Raw genomic sequence first — 13455 nt, forward strand, 5'->3', positions numbered from 1 at the left:
GGTTTATGGCTTGGTCCAGTGTAAGGGTTAGGTTTTTGGTTAGGGTCAGGTTTAGATCTAGGGTTATTTTTAGAATCAGTGTCAGGATTAGCATTTGGGTTAAGTTAGTGTTTAGGTGCAGGGCTCGAATTAGTGTTAGATTTAGGGTTAGGGTAATGACAGTATTAGGTTTAGGGTTTAGGTTTGGTTTAGTGTAATGTATAGGGTTAGGGTTAGACCTAGGGTTATCAGAAGGGTTAGGGTTATCATTGGGGTAATGGATAGGGTTATCCCTAAGGTTAGGGCTAGGATTATGTATAAGATTAGGGCTAGTGTTTGGGTTAGTGTTAGATTTAAGTTTAGGGTTAAAGTTAGATTTAGGACTAAGATTAAGGCTAGGTTTTGGTTAGGTTAGAGCTAGGGTTAAGGCTACCACTAATGTATGAAATAGGTTTATGATTACAGCTAGTTATAGGTTTAGGGTTAGGTCTAGGTCTAGTGTTAAGGTTATGTTTATGGTGATGATGATGTTTAGAGCTAGGGTTAGTGTTAGGGTCAGAGTCAGGGTCAGGGTTAGTTTTCGGGTTAGGGTTAGACTATAATTAGGGATAGGGTTAGTGCTAGGTGTAGGGTTAGGATTTGTTTTAGGTTGAGGGTTAAGGGTAGGGTTATGAGTTGTTTTTTTTTTTTGGGGGGGGGGCTAGGGGTAGGGTTAGGGCTAGTTTTATGATTAGTCTTAGGGTTAGGACTAGTGTAAATGTGAGATTTAGGCTTAGGTTAAGGATTAGGGATAAGAGTAGAGTTATGGTTAGGTTTAGACAGGTTTAGGGTTAAATTTAGAGTTAGGTTTAGATCTAGGTTTTGTGATAGGGCTATGTATAGGTCTAGGGTAGGGCTACGTTTAGCACTAGGTATATGGTGATGGTAAGGGATAGTTTTACAACTAGGTATAGGGTTAGTTTGAGTGTTAGAGTTAGTCTTAGTGCTAGGGTTAGGGTTAGGGATAGGGCTAAATTAGGGCTTGGATTAGGGCTAGGGTTAATGTTAGGGTTAGGCCTAGGGTTAGGGCTAGGTTTATTGTTAGGTTTAGGGTTAGGTTAAATTTAGGGTAAGGGATGGCAATATAGCTAGTTTTAGGACTAAGGTGAATATTAGGGTTAAGGATAGGGTTAAAGTTAGGGTGAGGTTTATGATTAAGATGAGGTTCCTTGGTAGGATGTGGGATAAGTTTTGCATTAGGGTTAGGGCTAGAATTGAGCTATGGCTAATGTCAGGTCTAGGGTACGGTTAGGGATAGTTTTAGTGTAAGTTTTATGGCTAGGTGTATTGTAAAGTTTACGTTTCTTATTAGGGTCAGGTTTAGAGCTATGGGTATTATTAGAGTCAAGGTCAAGATTAGGGTTGGGGTTAGGTTAAGGTTAGGTTTAGGGGTCAAATTAGTCTTATATTTAGAGATTGGGTAATGACACAGTTAGATTTAGGGTTCAGGTTTGGTTTACGTTAATAGATAGGATTAAGGCTAGTGCTAGGATTAGGTTCCGCCGATGGTTAACATAAGGATTATAGTTATCCTAGGGTAATGAATAGGGTTAAAGCTAGGGTTAGGGCTAGGGTTATGGTTAGGATTAGGTCTAGGGTTAGGCTTAGGGTTATAGTTAGGGCTAGGATTATTGTTAAGGTTAGTTTTAGGTTTAATGCTAAGGTAGGGCTTGAATTAGGGCTAGGTTTTGTGATAAGTTAGAGCTAAGGCTAATGTAAGAACTAGTGTAATGATTAAGACTAGTTTTATGGTTAATGTTAGGGCTAGATCTAGTTTCAGGGTTAGTTTTAGGGTTAGGGTGAAGTTTAGAGCTAGGGTTATTGTTAGTGTCAGGGACAGTGTTCAGGTAGAATAATGGTTAGTGTTAAAGCCAGAATTAAGAGTAGGGTGAGGTCTAGAGGTAGGGTTAGAGTTTGGGTTAGGTTAGGGTTATTGTTAAGGCTATTTCTAGGTTGTCTTTAGGTCTAGAGTTATAGTTATGGCTAGATTTAGGATTAGGTTTAGGTCTAGGTCTAATGTTAGGTTTAGGTTTAGGTGTAAGGTTACCAGTAGGGCTAGTGTTAGGGTTCAGTTTAGGGTTAGGTTTAGATTTAGAGCTAAGATTAGTGCTAGGGTCAGAATAATGGTCAGGGATAGGGTTAGGGTTTGGGTTATGGTTAGATCTAGAATGAAGGCTAGGTTTAGGACTAGTTATAGAGTTAGGTTTTGGTTAGGCTAAGGATTAGTGCTAAGAATACAGTTAGCATTAGGGTGAGGGTTTGGCTTAGGGTAAGCTATAGGGTTAGAGCTAAGGTTAGGACTAGGGTTAGAGTTAGGTTTATGGTTAAAGCTCATGTTAGGGCTTGGATTAGGGCTAATTTTGTATTAGGTTTAGGGATAGTGTTATGGTTATGGCTATTGTAAGAAATGAGGTTACGATTAAGGTTAGTTTTAGGGTTAAGTTTAGAGCTAGGCCTACTGTTAGGGTTAGGTTTAATGTTAGGGTGATATTTAGAGCTAGGTTTAGTGTTTGGATATGAGTCAGGGTCATGGTTAGGTTTAGAGGTAGGGTTAGGTTTCAAATTAGAGCTAGGGTTAGGGCTGGTGTAGGGTTAGGGTTTGGCCTAGGGTAAGGGTTAGTGTTAGGGGTATGGCTCAGTTTTGTTTTAGGGCTAGGGCTAGGGTTAGGGCTAATTTTAGGAATAGCATTAGGGTTAGAGCTAATTCCAGGGTTAGGCTGAGGCCTCAGTTTAGGTTTAGTTTTAGAGATAGGTTAGGGCTAGGGCTAAGGATTATGACTAGGGTTAGGGCTTGGGTTAGGGTTATGGTAAGGGATAGGGTTAGTTTTAGAGTTAGGTTTTGATCTAGAATTAGTGCTAGGTCAAGAGTTATGACTAGAGTTAAGGCTTGCGTTAGGGTTACGGTAAGGTATGTGGTTAGAATTGGGGTAAGTCTTGTGTGAGAATTATACTTAGTCTTAATTGTAGGGTAAGTGTTAGGGTTAAGAATAGGGCTATATTAGGGCTAGGATTAGGGGTAGGTTTAATATTAGGGTTACAGCTAGAGTTAGGGTTATGATTAGGGCTAGGGCTAGGGTTAGGGTTAGTGTAAGGGTTAGGGTTTAAGATAGGGTTAGGGCTAGGGGGAGTGTTAGGTTTAGTGTTAGGACTAGGTTATGGTTATGGTTATGATTAGGCTTTGGGTTTTGATTAGGGCTTGGGTTTTTATTAGGGTTACGGCTAGTTTTAGTGTAATGCATTGAATTAGATATAACATTAGATTTAGGGTTAAGTTTAGGTTATGGTTAAATTTAGGTTCAGGGATAGGTTTAGATTTTATTTATGGTAATGTTTAGGGTTAAGTTTATGGCAAGGGTTAGATTTAGACTTAAGTCGAGGGTTAGGATTAAGATTATGGTTATGGATAGGGTTCGGTTTAGGGCTAGGGTTATTATTAGGGTTAGGGTTAGGGTTAGGGTAATGTTAGGTTTAGAGCTAGGGTTAGTACTAGGGTTAACTTCAGGATTAGGGCTAGGGTTAGGTTTATGTTTACGTATAGGGCTATGGTTTTGTTTAGGCTAAGGGTTAGGCTTTGAACTAGGGTTATATCTAAGGCGAGGTTTAGGGTTAAGGCTACATTTAGGATTATGGTTATTTTTAGGGTAGGATTAGGCCTCAGAATAGTGCTAGGTTTTGTGTTAGGTTTAGGCCCAAGGTTAAGGCTATGTGTAATATAAGATCTAGGATTCTGATTAGAGCTAGTTTTAGGGTTAGGTTTATGGCTATGTCTAGTGTTAGTTTTAGGTTTTGGGTTAGGTTCAGGTTTAGAGCTAGGTTTAGTGTTAGTGTTAGGGTTAGTGTTCAGGTTAGAGTTAGGTTTAAGGTGAAAGCCAAAATTAGGACTAGGTTTAGGTCTAGAGATAGGAATAGTGTTCACTTTAGGATAAGGATTATGTTAGGGCTAGGGCTCAGGTTTCTTTAGGTCTAGGTTAAGAATAATGGCTGTATTGAGGATTAGGCTTAGGTCTAGGGCTAGGGTTACGCTTAGGTTTATATATAAGTTTACTGGTAGAGCTAGTTTTACGGTATGGTTTAGGGTTAGGGTCAGATTTAGACTGAGCATCTGTGTTAGGGTAATGATTTGAGTTAGGTTAGAGTTAGAATGAGGGCTAGGGTTAGGATTAGTAATAAGGTTATGGTTTGGATTAGGCTATGGATTAGGATTAGGACTAAGGTTAGCATTATGGATAGGGTTTGGATGATGGTAAGTGATAGAGTTAGAGCTAGGGTTAGGGCTAGGATTAGAGTTAGGGTTAGGGCTGGGGCTAGGTTTAGGTTTAGGTTTACATCTATGGTTAGGACTCAGGTTAGGGCTAGTTTTTCTGTTAGGTTTAGGGAGTATCAAAGAAATCTGACCAAATAATTTGGGGAGGTAGTTCAGTACATGTATATTTCCCTGTTATCTCCAACAGTGCTTTTGGATAAAGATGTTTTTGCATGCTTCAGCTTTGGGAAACGTTCAAAAGGAAGAAACCAGAGTGCCCACATAGAACTGATTAGATGTGTGCAGTTTTAAGCAGCAAGCACCAACCCTATTTGATTTCAAGTTCCATTTCCATTTACACGTATAGGTCAAAATGAAGGAAACCTTAAAATACAAACTGTTCCTGACAGCAAACCATTGAAGGGATAAGGTCCAAACATGGGGAAAATAGTAAGACTAGGTAAAAGAAAAATTATGCCATGTATCAAATGAATTTGAACAAAACTCACTCTAACACTAGATCTAACCCAACCCTAAACTAATTCTAACCTGTTTAGAGTACGTATGATCATAGAAGTCCCAAACTTGGGGAGCCTAAAGGCACAACTTAACAGATGAATATTCTGCAGTATCAAAGAAATTTGATGAAAATTGGGGGAGGTATTTTAGTACATTCATATTTTCCTGGTTTTTTTTTTTGTTTGTTTTTTGTTTTTTTTTTCCCTCGAAGTGCTCATGGATAAATTGTTTTTCATGCTTCAGCTTAAGGTACTTTCACAAAGAAAAAACAAAGAGTGTCCACGGAGTGCTGATTGAGTGTGTGAAGTTTCATGCAGCTAGCAACAACACTGTTTGATTTCCAGCTCCATTGCATTCACACCTATAGGCCCTAAGTAAGTGAAACCTAAAAATTCAAACTGTTCCTGACACTGAACCATTGAACATTGAAGGCCCAAACTTGGGGAACCTACTAAGGCTAGGTCAAGGATGAATCCTGTACAGTATCAAATTAATCCAACCAAAAAAATTTGAAGCTCTTTCATTACATGGGTATTCTGCATGCTCCTAATGCACCCAGAGATAAAGCCATTACTTTCTACTTCATCTCAGTTCTACTTCCATGGCAAACACCAGATTATGCTCACTGAAAATCGATAGATTGTGTGAAGACTCAAGCAGCTAGCCCAAACCCTGTTTGATTTCCAGCTTTTTTTCATTCACCTCTACATGGAAAAAAAGAATAGAAACATGAAAATTGAAACTGTTCCTGAAAGCAAACCCTTTATGTAGGAAGCCCAAACATTTGGAGTATAGTCAAAATAGGAAAAAGATGAATCCTGCACAGTATAATAGAAATTTGAAAACAAAAGTAACGCTTATCTTAACACTAGGTCTAATCCTAGTCCTAACACTAACCCTAACACTAACTTTAACCTGTTTAGAGTCCATTTGATCCTAGAAGTCCAACACTTGGGGAGCCAAGTTGGGTAAGTTAACAGATGAATCTTTCACAATATCAAAGAAGTATGACAAAATAATTGAGGAGGTAGTTTAGTACATGCATATTTCCCTGTTTTCTCATAAAGTGCTCTCACATAAAGTTGATTTGCATGCTTCAGCTTAGGCCTACTTTTACAGGGAATAAACCAGAGAATGCCCATAGAATACTGATTGAGTATGTGAGGTTTGAAATACGTAGCACCAAGCCTGTTGGATTTCCAGCTCCATTTCCATTTACACGCATAGGTCAAAATGAAATTAAAATTAAAATACAAACTGTTCAGGAGAGCAAACCCTTGACGTAAGAGGTCCAAACCTAAAGAATATAGTAAGGCTAGGTCAAAGATGAATCCTGCCCAGTATCAAAGAAGTTTGAACAAAACTAAATCTAACAAAATATTAGCTGTAAATCTAGACCTAAACTAATACACAATGTAACCTAACCTGTTGAGAAAACCATTGATCAGAGTAGTCCCCAAATAAAGGATCCCAGTGTGTCAAACTAACAGATGAATCCTGTACAGTATCAAAGAAATCTGACCAAATAATTGGGGGAGGTATTTCAGTACGTGCATATTTCCCTGTTTTCTCCTAATGTGCTCTTGGATAAATTATTTTTTTCATGCTTCAGTTTAAGGTTCTTGCACAAGGAACAACCAGAGAGTGCCCACAGAGAGCTGATTGAGTGTGTGAAGTTTCAAGCAGCTAGTACTAGCTCTGTTTGATTTCCAGCTCCATTTTCATTCATGTCTATAGGCCATAATAAAGTGAAATCTAGAAATTCAAACTGTTCCTGACAGTGAACTGGCAAACCTTGAAAACTCAAACTTGGGGATCATACTAAGACTAGGAAAAGGATGAATCCTGTATAATATCAAATAATCCATGCAAAAATAATTAAAGCTTGCTCCTAAAATGCTCTGATGATAAAGCTGTTTCTTTAAAATTCAGCTTTGGGCTACTTCCACAAGGAAAAAAAGAGAGAATGTGCCCTGAAAACTGGTTGAGTGTGTGAAGTTTCAAGCAGCTAGCACAAACCCTGTTTGAGTCCAGCTCCATTTTCATTCACCCCTATAGGTAAAACGAGGTGAAAGATGAAAATTAAAACTACTCCTGAGAGGAAACCTTTTTACTAGGAGGCCCAAATATGGGGAGCATACTAAGAAGAGAAAAAAGATAAATTCTGCTCAGTATTCATAAAGTTGAAAAAAGCTAACACTAGTTCTAACCCTAACTCTAACCATATCCCTAAGCCTAACCTGTAAATAGAACCTTGGATCATAAAAGTTTTAAACTTGGGGAGACCAGTGGGGCAAGCTTACATATGAATCCTGCACAGTATCAAAGAAATCCGACCAAATAATTGGGGGAGGTATTTCAGTACATGCATATTGCCCTCTTTTCTCCTAAAGTGCTCTTGTATTTGTTTTGCAGGCTTCAGCTTATCACTACCTTTACAAAGAAGAAACCAGAGAGTGCCCACAGACAACTGATTGAGTATGTGAAATTTCAACCATCTAGCACCAGCCCTCTGATTTCCAGCTTCATTCTCATTTACCTATATAAATCAAAATGAAGTGAGACATTAAAAACAATCTATTTCCAACAGTGAACCATTGAACCAATTAGGCCCCAAACTGGGGCACATAGTAAGGCTAGGTAAAAGATAAATCTTCCCAGTATCAAAGAAATTTGAACAAAATAAACTCTAACCCTAACACTAGCTCTAAAGCTAGCCCTAACCCTAAACATAACACTAGCCCTTACCTGTTTAGAGAACCATTGATCCTAGAAGTGCCAACCTTGGGGAGCCTAGTGTAGCAAGCTAAAAGATGAATACTGTGCAGTATCAAAGAAATCTGATCAAATTTTTGGGAGACTTATTTCAGTACATACATGTTTCTCTGTTTTCTCCTTAAGGGCTCTCAGATACTGTTTCTTTTGCATGCTTCAATTTGGCCTACCTTCAAAAGAAAGAAACTAGAGAGTGCCCACTGAGAACTAATTGTGTGAAGTTTCAAGCACCTCTGGCAAACCCTGTTTGATTTCCAGCTCAATTTTCATTCACTTCAATAAGCCATAATGAAGGGAAACCAAAAATACAAACTGTTCCTGACAGCGAACCATTGAACCGACAAGGCCCAAACCTGTGGAGCATAGTAAGGCTAAGTAAAAGATGAATCCCTCCCAGTATCATATAAATTTGAAGAAATCTAGGGCCCCATGCATGCTCTCAGCACAGATGGAAGGCTGGGCTGTGCAGTTTCTCTAGGCGATGACAGCAGTCTCAGGCACACAGACGCTCTCTGCACAAATGCAAGGCAGCACAGAACACAGAGGCTTTTCTTGCAGGTCACCAGACGGAGCTCTGGACACAGCACAAGGTCACTCCAGAACCACCGACCTCACCAAACACCATACATGGGTAATAGATGGAATCCATCTTGCAAAACCTTCCATGCCATCTATCAGAGGGCATGGCTAACAGCTTTGTTCTGTAGCTTATAAGGTAAGCGGTTTCGAACTCTCCTGCCTCCAGCTGTGATAATTCAAGATTTTTCACACAAGTTTTTTTGGGGTGTAGCTATCCATGAGAAACAGCAACTGTACAGGCACCTGGTTTCCAATTCAGAGACTAAGAGTAGGGAGGCTCCAGGTAAAAGCTCAAGCCCTCTCACCCTGGCTACCTCCACCACCCTGAGCACAGAGACTCAAGCTAGGAATAGAAAACTCCACCTAATGCAAGAAAAGAAAACAGAGTTCTGAGAGCCTTTTTTTCTTTCTTACTTTTCTTTTCTTGCTCTTCTCATCCATTCCCCTCTACCCTTCTCCCTCTCGTCCTCACAACCTCAACATATGTGTAACCAAAAACTCTCCATGAAATTGGACTTTAAGAACTGAATCTCTAGAATTGTATAATTTAGAGGAATTGCATAGGCCCCACCTCACCACCTCTTTATTTGCTCTTATTTTCTTTCTCCCTCTCTTTCTTTCTTTCCTTGTTATTTTTCTTCTTTTTTCTTTCTCCCTCTATCCCACTTTCAGCCTCCTAACTTTTACTATTTATACATAGAGTAATAATATGAATACAGATAAGGAGTTTGAATTTTATACATTCTTCCATAAATTCCCCCTGCCTTTTCATTAGAGTTCTCCTCCAAAGTTGCTAAGTTAGATTAATCCCATACCCTCATTCCTTTCCCCCTTAACATAGCATCCTACCCCTGACCCTCAGTTCTCTATACACCACCAGAAATGATATGTCCTTTATGAAACTAATGAATATATTCTAAATAATAATTGAAGCCAACATCTATAGACCCAGAGTCTAAATATAAATGTATTTAAAATGCTTAGGCTTAGGCTTCGGGTTAGGGTTAGATTTAGAGTTAGGTTTTGATCTATGGTTAGGGCTAGGGCTAAGAGTAGGGCAAGGGTTAGGACTAATGTGTGGGTTAGGTTTAGGATTATGGTAAGGAATAGGGTTAGAACTAGTGATAGGGCTGGTGTGAGAGTTAGAGTTAGTCTTAGAGCTAGGATTAGGGTTAGGGTTAGGGTTAGGGATAGGGCTAAATTCGGGCTAGTGTTAGTGTTAGGTTTAGGGCTTTGGTTAGGTTTGGAGTTAGGATTACATTTAGGGTAAGGTATTGCATTAAATCTAGTTTGAGGGCCAGGGCTAGGGTTAGGTTCAGGGTTATGATTAAAGATAGGTTTAGGGCCAGGATGAGGGCTAATGTTTGTGTTAGGGTAGGGCTACTATTAGGGCTAGGGCTAATGGGTTACAGTTAGGGATAGATGTAGTGTCAGGTTAGGTGTATAATAAGGGTCATAATTAGAATTAGGGTTATTATTAGGTTCAGGATCAAGGTGAGGGTTTGGGTTAGGTTAGGGTTTAGGTTTAGGGCTTGAATTAACATTAGGGATTTGGGTTAAGGTAATGAAAGTGTTAGGTTTAGGGTTTAAGTGTGGTTTAGTGTAATGGATAGGATTATGGTTAGGCCTAGGGTTAGCATAAGGTTCATCATTAGGGTAATGGATAGGGTTAGACCTATGATTAGGGGTAGGGTTATGTATAGGTTTAGGGTTTTTGTTTGTGTTAGGTTAGGGTTTAGGTGTGGTTTAGTGTAATGGATAAGGTTAGGGTTAGGCCTAGGCTTAGCATAATGAGTTATCATTAGGGAAATGAATAGGGTTAGACCTAAGATTAGGGTAGGTTTATGTATAGGATTAGGGCTTTTCCTGGGTTAGGGTTAGATTTACGTTTAGGGTTAAAGCTAGGTTTAGTGGCTGAGGATGTGGCTAAAGAAGTAGCATGCTCGCCTGGCATGTGCAGGGCACTGGGTTCGATCCTCAGCACCACATTCGAATAAAATAAAGATGTTGTGTCCACCGAAAACTAAAAAATACATATTAAAAACTAGGTTTAGGACTTGCATTGAGACTAGGTTTTGTATTAGGTTAGGGCTAGGGTTAAGGCTACGGCTAATGTACAAAGTAGCGTTATGATTAGAGCTAGTGATAGGGTCAGGGATAGGGATATGTCTAGGGTTAGGGTTAAATTTAGGGTTATGATGATGTTTAGAGCTAGGTTTAATGTTAGGGTCAGAGTCAGAGTCCAGATTAGTTTTCAGGTTAGGGTTGAAACTAGAATTAGATATAGGATTAGGACTAGGTGTAGGGTTAGAGTTATGATTCGGTTTTGTTTTAGGGCTAGGGGTAGAGTTAGGACTAGTTTAGAATTAGGGCTAGTGTTAGTGTGAGGTTTAGTCTTAGGTTTAGGGTTAGATTTAGGAGTTAGGTTAAGATCTAGGCTTTGAGCTAGGGGTAAGGATTGAGCTAGGATTAGGGCTAAGTTTAGGGCTAAGTATAGGGTGATGGTAAGGGATAGGGTTAGAACGAGGTATAAGGCTAGGGCAAGAGTTTGAGTTAGTCTTAGGGCTAGGGTTAGGGTTGAGTTAGGGATAGGGCTAAATTAGGGCTGGGATTAAGAATAGGGTTAATGTTAGGGTTAGGCCTAGGTTGAGGGCTAGGGTTATTGTTAGGGTTAGGGTTAGGTTTAGGATAGGGGATGGGATTACAGCTACTTTTAGCACTAGGGTGAGGATTAGAATGAGGGTTTGGTTATGGTTACATTTATGATTAAGACGAGGTTTATAGCTAGAATGTGGGCTAAGGTTTGTGTTAGGATTAGGACTAGGATTAGAATGAGGGCTAATGTCAGGTCTAGTGTTAGAGTTAGGAGAGTTTTAGGGTTAGGTTTATAGCTAGGTCTATTGTAAGGGTCAGGTTTTTTTTAGGGTCAGGTTTAGAACTATGGGTATTATTGGGGTAAGAGTGAGGGTTAGGGTTTTTATTAGATTAAGGTTTAGGGTTAAGGCTCGAGTTATCATTACAGTTATGGATAGGTTAATGATAGTTTTAGGTTTAGAGTTGAGGTTAGGTGTAGGGTAATGGATAGGGTTAGGTTAAGTATAGGATTAAGGTTTGGCCTAGGGTTAGCAGAAGTATTAGGTTATCATTAGGGTAGTGTTTAGGGTTAGAGCTAGTGATAGGGCTAGTGGTATGTTTAGGATCAGGTCTAGGGTTAGGTCTTTTTTAGGGTTAGGTCTAAGGTTAGGGTTATAGTTAGCTTTAGTGTTAAAGCTAGGGTAGGGCTTGGGGTGGTGCTAGGTTTTGCAATAGGTTAGGGCTATGGAAAATGTAAGAACTTTGCTAAGATTGGGGCTAGTTTTAGGGTTAAAGTTAGAGCTAAGTATAGTTTTAGGGTTTCGTTTAGGGTTAGGGTGATGTTTACAGCTAGGGTTAGTGTTACTATCTGGGTCATTGTTCAGTTTAGGGTTATGGTTAGTGGAAAAGCCAGAATTAGTTCTAGGGTTAAGACTAGTGGAAGGGTTAGTTTTTGGCTTTAGGCTAATGGTTATTATTAGGGCTAGAGCTAAGTTTTTCTTTAGGTCTAGGTCTAGAGTTATGGATAGTTTAGGATTAGGTTTAGGTCTAGGACTAGTGTTAGGTTTAGGTTTAGGTATAAGGTTACCAATAGGGCTAATGTTAGGGTTCGGTTTAGGGTTAAGTTCAGGTTTAGATCTATGATTAGTGTTAGGGGTAGTATAAGGGTCAGGGTTATGGTTAAAGTTTGGTTATGGTTAGAGCTAGAATGAGGGCTACGGTTAGGACAACTAATAGGATTAGGATTTGTTTTAGGTTAAGGAATAGAATTAGGATTAGGATTAGAATTAGCATTAGGTTTAGGGTTTCGTATAGGGTAAGGGATAGGGATAGAGCTAGGGTTAGGGCTAGGGTTAGGATTAAAGTTAGGTTTAGGGCTCGGATTAGGGCTAGTTTTGTGTTAGAGTTATGGCTACGGTTAGAGCAATGGCTAATGTAAGAACTATGGATTTTAGGGTTAGTTTTAGGGTTTGGTTAGGGGTTAAAACTCTAGTGTTAGGATTAGGTTTAAGGGTAGGGTGAAATATAGAGCTAGTGTTAGTGTTAGGTTAATAGTGTCAGGTTTAGTTTTAGGGTTAGGGTTAGGACTCGGATTAAGGCTAGGGTTACTGTAAGGGTTTGGTTTCAGGTTAGGGTGGTGTTTAGAGGTAGGGTGAGTGTTAGGATATGATTCAGAGTTACGGATAGTATTAAGGTTAAGATTAGGACTCAAATTAGGGCTAGGGTAAGGTGTAGTGTAGTGTTAAGGTTTGGTTTAAGTTAAGGTTTAGGGTTAGGGCTATTGCTTGGTTTTGTTTTACTGTAAGGGTTAGTGTTGGGGATAGTTTTATGATTAGCATTAGGGCTAGGGCTAGTGTTAATATTAGCCTTAGCTTAGGTTTAGGGTTAGATTTAGAGTTGGGGTTATATCTAGGGTTAGGACTATGAATAAGATTTTGGCAATGGTTATGGCTAGGTTTAGGGCTAGGTTTAGGATTACAGTAATGGATAGGGTTAGAAGTAGGGTTAGGGCTGCTGTGAGAGTTAGAGTTAGCCTTAGAGCTTGGGTTAGGGTTAGGGTTATGTATAGGGTTAAATTAGGGCTAGGATTAGTGTTCACCTTAGGCCTAGATTTAGGGTTAGGGTTAGGTTTAAATTTAGGGTAAGTAATGGCTTTATAGCTAGGTTTAGAGATAAGGTGACGGTTAGAATTAGGGTTAGGGGCTATGGTTAGGGTTAGGGTAATGATTAAGGCTAGGTTTGGGTCTAGGATGAGGGCTATGCTTTATTTTAGTGTTAGGGCTAGGATTAGGGCTAGGGCTAATGTGAGATCTAGGATTATGGTTAAAGATAGTTTTAGGGTTAGGTTTATGCCTACATATAATGAAAGGGTTAGGTTTAGGGTTACGGTCAGGTTTAGAGCTAGGGTAATGGTCTGGGTTAGAAGTTTGGGATAGGTGAAGTTTTAAAGTTAGGGGTCGAATTAGCATTATGGTTTAGTGATGTTAGTATATAGGGTGAGGTTTAGGGTTTAGAAGACTGTATATAGGTTTAGGATTAGGGAAAGGGTTAGATTTAGGCCTAGAATTATGGTTATTGCATTGGATAGGTTTAGAGATATGTTTAGGGCTAGGATTATGGTTTTGATTAGGTTTAGGGTTAGGATTAGGTTTAGGGTTAAACCTCGGTTTAGGGGATTGGATTAGGGCTAGGTTTTGGGTTAAAGTTAGTGCTAGGGTTAGGGGAAAGGCTATGTAAGTGTCAGGGTT

The sequence above is a fragment of the Marmota flaviventris genome, chromosome 3 (genome assembly GCF_047511675.1).
Source record: "Marmota flaviventris isolate mMarFla1 chromosome 3, mMarFla1.hap1, whole genome shotgun sequence".
NCBI classification, from domain to species: domain Eukaryota; kingdom Metazoa; phylum Chordata; class Mammalia; order Rodentia; family Sciuridae; genus Marmota; species Marmota flaviventris.